We start from the raw sequence: 7334 nt of genomic DNA, 5'->3' as shown, positions 1-7334 counted from the left end.
CTGTCTCTGATATTACAGAAAAAAGTGGAATTTTAGAACGTAGGACACTGCCTGAGCCAACAGGTGGCCAGACTTACTCCCTGCAGCCACCCCGCATGGCTGCTGAGGTGTGAGACCCAAGGAGGCTCTGTAGCTGTGCTCCTCACTGTGAGGCTGGGCGCACACATGCACGGCTTAAATCTTGTGCTCTGGGCACAGACCACCTGCTCCCACCTTCTCACTCATTGCCGAGCTGCTGGGTAGAGGAACCTTGAGGAACCAATGTCTCCAGCTGAGCCGTGCTGGCTTGGCTCCTGCCCCCACCCTTGCCCCATCCCCTCCTGCATCACACAAGAGAGGAAAACCCATGCCTGCTCTTGCACTGGAGGCTGCATGGGGTGGGGCCGGCAGGTGACGGAGGCTCCGGGCTGGGAATCACAGCAGGGCCCATGTGCACTGTGCTCGGGCTCATTCCTGGGCCCCCACACCTACCCAGTTCACTGTCAAGCTTGGACTTTTGTTCAAAGAGTGCTTCAGGAAGGAAGCAGAGATGGCCAGCATAGACCCACACCTGCTTCTAGAAGAATGGGCCCAAGTCAACTGGCCTTTGCGGGTGCATCATTGCCAGTAGCCATGGCGACTTCGTGGGACTCGCTGGTGAGCACTGGGCCACGCCCTGAACATACGCCACATCCTTCAGTGCCCAGAGCAATCCCACAAGGACAGAGAGGCCTGTTACCCCACCGAGGGAGAAGGAGCCCAGGTCTGCCCAATTTCAGAGCCCTCCCTCCTCTGCTGTGCCATGGATTACGGCAGATGGGACAGCACCTGGCTTCTGGGACGGGCAGTGCCGTGCCACTCCTCTAGCAATCACAGGACTCTCAGTGTGGCCCTGAGCACTCGGTGCACCCTAGCTCACCTGGTCTTCGTGACAGCCCTAAGAGGCCCCAAAATTGTCCCTCATTTTCCTCCCAAGGAATTGGAAGCTCTGGGGCTAAGTGACAGGCCTGGCACACAGTTGCCAAGGGATAGACAGGATCTAAGCTGAGGCCTGAGGCCAAGGCTGACCTGACCTTCTCCCACGCCAGGTCCTGACACCTGAGAGCAGAGCCACACAACCATAAAGCACCCCCACATGGCCTCTCCCTGCCAAGCCCTGCTCGGCAGGCTGGGTTCCACAGGCCTGAGCCATGGGGCTCCCAGCCGCTCGTGCTGCTGGTGCAGTCTATGGCTTGCAGGAAGCACCTGCCCAAGGAGCTTGCTTTGTTACCTGCCACAAGGTGCTTCACCCTCCCAGTGGAGCCATGGCTTCTGCCTCAGTAATACTTTCCTAGGTACAACCTTGGTTCTGGGGAGCCTCCAACCCTCCTGCTAATAACATCAGGCAAAGCTCCCACCGGCACAGAGCCTCCTCTCAGCAGGTCCAGCTAGCAAAAGCCAGAAGCCTCTCGGCTGTCCTGTCTCGGGGCTGTACCCGACAGGACAGTGGAGTTCACCCTTTGGAGCCGAGGTCTGAAGCCAGCTCCCGTTTCAGCCCCTCACTGTGGACAAAAAGGAAATGAAAGTCACTCCTGTGCCTGGCTGAGGATGGAGCCCCACTGTGTCAGGCAGGGAGGGGATTCACTGCAGAGAAGCCAAGTGAGGGCTGCGCTCAGGATGGTGCTGATCACGCCCCCTGCACCGTTGAAGTGCAGGGCAGGTTTCACACTCCCTCACGTAATCCGCATAACAACGGGCACCGTTCGCCCCTTCAACAAGTGGAGTCGGCTCAGGCCGAGAAGCCTGGGGACTGCCCAGGGGCCCTCCGAACCTGTCATGGCACAACTGGGGCTAGGATGCAGCATTGCCAAGTCTGGGCCCTGCCCTGGTCAGAACAAACAAAGGGTGAGGAAACAGTGAAGGGGAGGGCGGAACAGTGGCTGCGGTGAGTTTGTGGGAGCCATCTCTTCTTTTTCTCTAATTTTCTGCAACGTAAATATTTTTTATTACTACTTCCATAATTCAGAAATTCCCCGAGTCATTCTAGGTCACATGTTTTGGGAAACGTGTTGAGGAAACACAGGGACAGAGTCCTTTACAGAAATGAAACAGTTGGAGGCTGAGACAGGAGAATGGTGTGAACCCAGGAGGCAGAGCTTGCAGTGAGCCGAGATGCGCCACTGCACTCCAGCCTGGGCGACAGAGCAAGACTCTGTCTCAAAAAAAAAAAAAGAAAGAAAAAAGAAATGAAACAGGCTGGGCTAGGATTTCAAGGTGGGGGCGTTTTCATTCCCTCCACAGTTTACTTTACCATTGCTCTGACATCATCTTTTAAATCATTTTTTTCAATGTAAAAAGCAAAGCAGCGTGTGGAGAGATGGGCTGGCCGGGTGGTGCTGGCCCCTTGAGGGCAGGCAGTGAAGGGGGCTGCAGCCGCGCCCCACCAGGTCACTGGCACCTCCTTTCCAGAACATGACTGGGAATGACAGCTCTTTTGCTACCAGAGTCCACCCAACAGGGCGTTTTAGGGATTAGGGGATGGTCCCTGCTTTTCCAGCCCTCTCAATCAGCACACTGAATGCGTGGTGGGGTGGGGCAGCTGTGTGCTGTGAAACTGAGGCCGCTGCTACAGAATCGAAGGTTCCTGGACGGAACAAACTTTCAAGAATTTCCTCGTGGAGTATGTAAGTGAAGTCTGGTCTAATGGTCTGGAATAATAGAGTGACTCAGCAGTCAGGAAAGGGATCAAAAGGTACCTGCATGTTATCTTAAGTTTGGTACTACTGGGTGACATGCCACCATTCAAGGCGCTGTCTGTGGTGCACCTGCTATGCGCTGAGCCCCTGAAGGACCCTGGAGTCATTACCTTGTACCAGTGGAGGACAGACACCACACATGCCTGGAGTTGAACATGATCTACTTGTCTCCCAAGGTGGGCTCTCCCTGCTCTGACTCAGGTGCCCCAGGACTGCTCATCAGACCTGCTCAGGGCTGGCTGCCAGAAGGGGACAGGATAGTGATGGGAGGCCGAGTGGCACCTGGGGCGGGATCAGCCCCAATCTAGTGAGCTTGCTGACACAAAGGCCACTGTGGAGAGGGCACCCTACCTTTCCTGTCAGTCTCAGTAGCATGGACCAATAAGATGTCACCAGATCCTCCGCGGACATCCGGCCCGTCATCACCCTGTAATGAAAACAGCCAAGGAAGGTATGAGGCAGAGTACGCCCTTCAGAGAGTCAGTTTAGGAAGAAATAGGCAGGAATGAGGTGACAAAGAAAATGCAATGCAGGGGCCCCAGGTCCCCTCTCCTGTGCTCCTCGGCCCAGGAGCAGTGTGACTGCACTGCAATGCCAGGGGTGCCCTCCAGACTCGCCTTGTGCTTGGTGACAGCCACAAACTGGACTGAGTCTGGGAGCTGGATGGCCTGGGAGCTGCCCCGGCACCAAGACACCAGGACATGTCAATGTTTTGAGCACACAACTTGGGCCAGGGGGCACAGCACCATCCATCCTTCTCTGCTCACCAAACCACAAGTCAGAGGTGAAACAGGACCCCCCGGGGGCAAGACAGTTCCCAGTCTTGCCCAGGATGCCTGTGGAGGCAGCAGGACTATTTCCAAGCATGTTCATGTTCCCCAAAACTGCAGCAAGCTGCCCTAAATCTAAATCCATCTCCCCAGGTGGAGATAGAAGTTACTTGCATTGACACAGGTTCTTCCATGGGGCCCTTCATTAGAGGAGAGCAAAGCATTAGAGAGATATTCAATGACATCTGATGCTGCACACCACACCTGCCTGTTAAGTAGCAAGTCTTGCTTCCATGCGGGCAAACAGAGGTCACCCAGCATACAGCCAAAAAGAGCTGTGACCAGGGCCAGGGACGGAGGTTCAGGACAAACCTCCAGGCCTGTTTCTGCCCCTGGCCCTCAATGCTCCTTGCTCTGTAACGCTGGAGGGGACAGAACCAGCCCTCTCAGCTGTGGCACACACTCCGAGACGCGTCCACCTTTTTATTTTTGGGCTTTGGTATTTTACCTCCTGACTCCAGAGGCCTGAGATTGTCTTGGGTTTACCTCTGGGAGTGGGAGTTATGCCTTTGACCTGATTTTAAGGAAGAAATTTATGGCAAGGATCATGAAATGACACTTCTCTCTGCAGAGGGGCCCAGCTGTGTGAGTACCCCCACCAGCCCTGCCTGCGTGTGACAGTCCAAGGCACAGACACCTTCCTGGGCTGCTCCCTGCCATGGCCAGAGCCAGCGCATTCTTGCCTGGGAGTCTGCAAAGGACGGTATCTGCCCTTTTGTCTATGTGTCATCAAATCGAAGCTCCAAAATAGTTGCCTCCTCGTGCGGGCCAAGGCTGCTTTATGAAGCTGTTCCTTTGCACTTCCAGCACTGCACGCCAGGAGGGAGAGGCAGGGCACTCTCGGTCCAGCTTCCTCTCCACTGTCACAGGTTTGGGCCCTGTTTTCACCAACGAGGTGCTGCAGGCAAGGCACAGGACCAGGGAATCCACAGTGTCCAGGCCTGAATTTTCTTTTCTTTTCTTTTTTTTTTTAAGAGATGGGTCTTGCTATGTTGCCCAGGCTGGTCTTGAACTCCTGGACTCAATCCATCCCCCTGCCTTGGTCTCCCAGGCTGAAGCTACAGTAGGGCTATATTTTCAACAACAGAAAAAGTTTCCCATTAGTGAGGGCCGACCACACACAGGCTCTGTCTGCAGAGCATTTACATGGGTTCCATCTCCACACCCTCAGGAGTTGTGGCATCTTTTGCTACAGAGGCTGCAGAACTTGACCTGTGTAAGATCACTTTCTCGAAGCATCAGGAGACGGCGCACTTCTCCTGGAGTCTATCCCTCCAGAGCCCACAGCCCAGAGGCTCCCCAGAGGCACTGAAAGAGTTGGTCTCTAAGCCTCCTGGGGTTGTTCTGCTTATGACAAGATCAAAGTCTCCTCAGCCCCACCTGCTCTCTGTGGGGCCAGGCTGCAAAACCCCGGCCTGGGAAGTCCTCACCTCCTGCTTGAGCGTCAGCCTGGACATAATTTCGTTGTGGTCGATGAGGGACAGCTCGTCCACTTCCTCCTCCGACTGAGCCGACTCCAGAGCATCTGGTGACTTTGGGGCCCTGAGGGGAGAAGTGGTTTGTGTTGCAAGTGTCAAACCAGCCCAGCTCCTGATGCCTGGAGGCCAAGGCAGTGCCGGTGTGCACGGCTCAAAACTGCTCCCAGAACACGCCTGCCCCGATGGCAGCTACATCGCTATGGACTGGATCCTCAGCTTTGCTACTGACTGGCTGTGTGGCCACAGGACATTCCCTGCTGCCTCCAGATGTCCCATCGGTCCACGGAAGTGATTCCGCTGGGAAAATAAAAAGGTTCCATTAAGCTGTTTGAGCGATGGTCTCAGCCACTCTCTGCCAAGGCCCATTGCACAGTCAGCATTTTAGAGAGAGGAGGAGCAAAGGGGCAAGCAGAATGGGAGAGAAAGCCGCATTGCTGTTGAGGCTGCTCCCCATCTTCTCCAAGGACCGACTCGCCACGGGACCCTCTGCTTGGCACTAAGAAAGAGCTGTGAATCAAGCAGATATAGCCTCTTGTCCCTGAGGGTTCAGTCTAGCAGGAGACAGAATTTATTTATTTGTTTTCTTTTTTTTTTTTTTTTGAGACGGAGTCTCGCTGTGTCACCTAGGCTGGATTGCAGTGGCACAATCTTGGCTCACCGCAACCTCCACCTCCCGGGTTCAAGTGATTCTCCTGCCTCAGCCTCCTGAGTAGCTGGGATTACAGGCACATGTCACCACGTCCTGCTAATTTTTTTTTTTTTTTTTGAGACAGAGTCTTGTTCTGTCACCCAGGCTGGAGTGCAGTGGCACAATCTTGGCTCACTGCGAGCTCTGCCTCCTGGGTTCACGCCATTCTCCTGCCTCAGCCTCCCAAGTAGCTGGGACTACAGATTCCCGGAACATGCCCGGCTAATTTTTTTGTATTGTTTTTTAGTAAAGATGGGGTTTCACTGTGTTGACCAGGATGGTCTTGATCTCCTGACCTCATGATCTGCCCGCCTCAGCCTCCCAAAGTGCTGGGATTACAGGCGTGAGTCACTGCGCCCGGCCGCTAATTTTTGTATTTTTAGTAGAGACAGGGTTTCACCATGTTGGTCAGGCTGGTCTCGAACTCCTGACCTCGTGATCCTCCCACTTTGGCCTCCCAAAGTGCTGGGATTACAGGTGTGAGCCACCGCGCCCGGCCGTTCATTTGTTTTTTTGAGACAGGGTCTGCCTCTGTAGCCTAAGCTGAAGTGCAGTGGTAGCGATCTTGGCTCACGCAGCCCTGACCTCCTGGGCTCAAGTCATCCTCCCATCTTAGTCTCCCAAATGAGGACTACAGGTACAAGCCCCCACCACCATGCCTGGATAATTTTGTTCACTGTAGGGATGGTCTCACTATGTTGCTCAGCTGGTCTTTATCTCTGACTCATGATACTCCTTTGGCCTCTCAAAGTGTTAGGATCACAGGCATGAGCTCTGGCCCAGTCTTTTTTTTTTTTTTTTTGAGACAGAATTTAAAACAAGTGGTCACGGTAGCAAGAGAACGGAGAAGCCCAGAAGGGTACCACAAGCACAAGCAGGGGGTCTGGGCTCGTCTAAAGGTTGGGAGGCTTCTGGAATGGGATGGGTGAGCCGAGGCTTGCAGCACTGAGCCCAAGCTGCCGGCAGAAGGATGGGAGAGAACATTCCCCCCAAAGGGGAAGGTGGAATGGCCAGGAGTGTCCAAGATGAGTCTCCCAGCTTAGGCTGTTCTGGGGAGAGTGGAAGCTGGGCCTGCAGATATACCCGGCTTTCCCCTGGCATTTTCTTCCACGTTCCTCTGTTTTATACTGGCCAGTCTTGTGGTCATAGGTCGCAGTTTATCCCCAGGTATCTGAGATGTAAAAATATGTGTCTTTATGCCGGGCGTGATGATGGCTCACACCTGTAATTCCAGCACTTTGGGAGGTGGTGTGGATCACTTGAAGTCAGGAGTTCGAGACCAGCCTGGCCAACGTGGTGAAACCCTGTCTCTAAACCCTGTTTCTAAAAATAGAAAAACTAGCTGGGCGTGGTGGTGCTCACCTGTAACCCAGCTACTTGGAGGCTGAGGCAGGAGAATCACTTGAACCCAGGAGGCGGAGGCTGCAGTGAGCCGAGATCGAACCACTGCACTCCACCTGGGTGACAAAGCAAGATTCTGTCTCAAAAAAAAAAAAAAGTGCCTTCAGTAAAAGAGTATGGATGGGTCAGAGTGGGCCCTGCCCAGCCTTGACAAGAACCCTGCTCCATGTCTCGTCAATGTTTAGCCTGTGGTTTGGCCTTGATGGAAGGACAACATCCCACA

At 54.2% G+C, this 7334-nt stretch overlaps 1 long non-coding RNA gene across 1 annotated transcript; it reads right to left on the bottom strand.

The window, feature by feature from the left end:
- Positions 1-157: 157 nt before the first annotated feature.
- LOC116272799 lies at positions 158-5814 on the bottom strand. Its single transcript, XR_004181362.1, has 3 exons — positions 4975-5814; positions 3066-3141; positions 158-1520 (listed from the first exon to the last, which is right to left on the bottom strand). It is a non-coding gene; the product is annotated as an uncharacterized LOC116272799 (long non-coding RNA).
- Positions 5815-7334: the final 1520 nt, after the last annotated feature.

The sequence above is a fragment of the Papio anubis genome, unplaced genomic scaffold (assembly GCF_008728515.1).
Source record: "Papio anubis isolate 15944 unplaced genomic scaffold, Panubis1.0 scaffold2047, whole genome shotgun sequence".
Classification (NCBI taxonomy): domain Eukaryota; kingdom Metazoa; phylum Chordata; class Mammalia; order Primates; family Cercopithecidae; genus Papio; species Papio anubis.
Note: the sequence above shows the minus strand (reverse complement) of the source record. Positions and strands in the feature narration are given on the sequence as shown.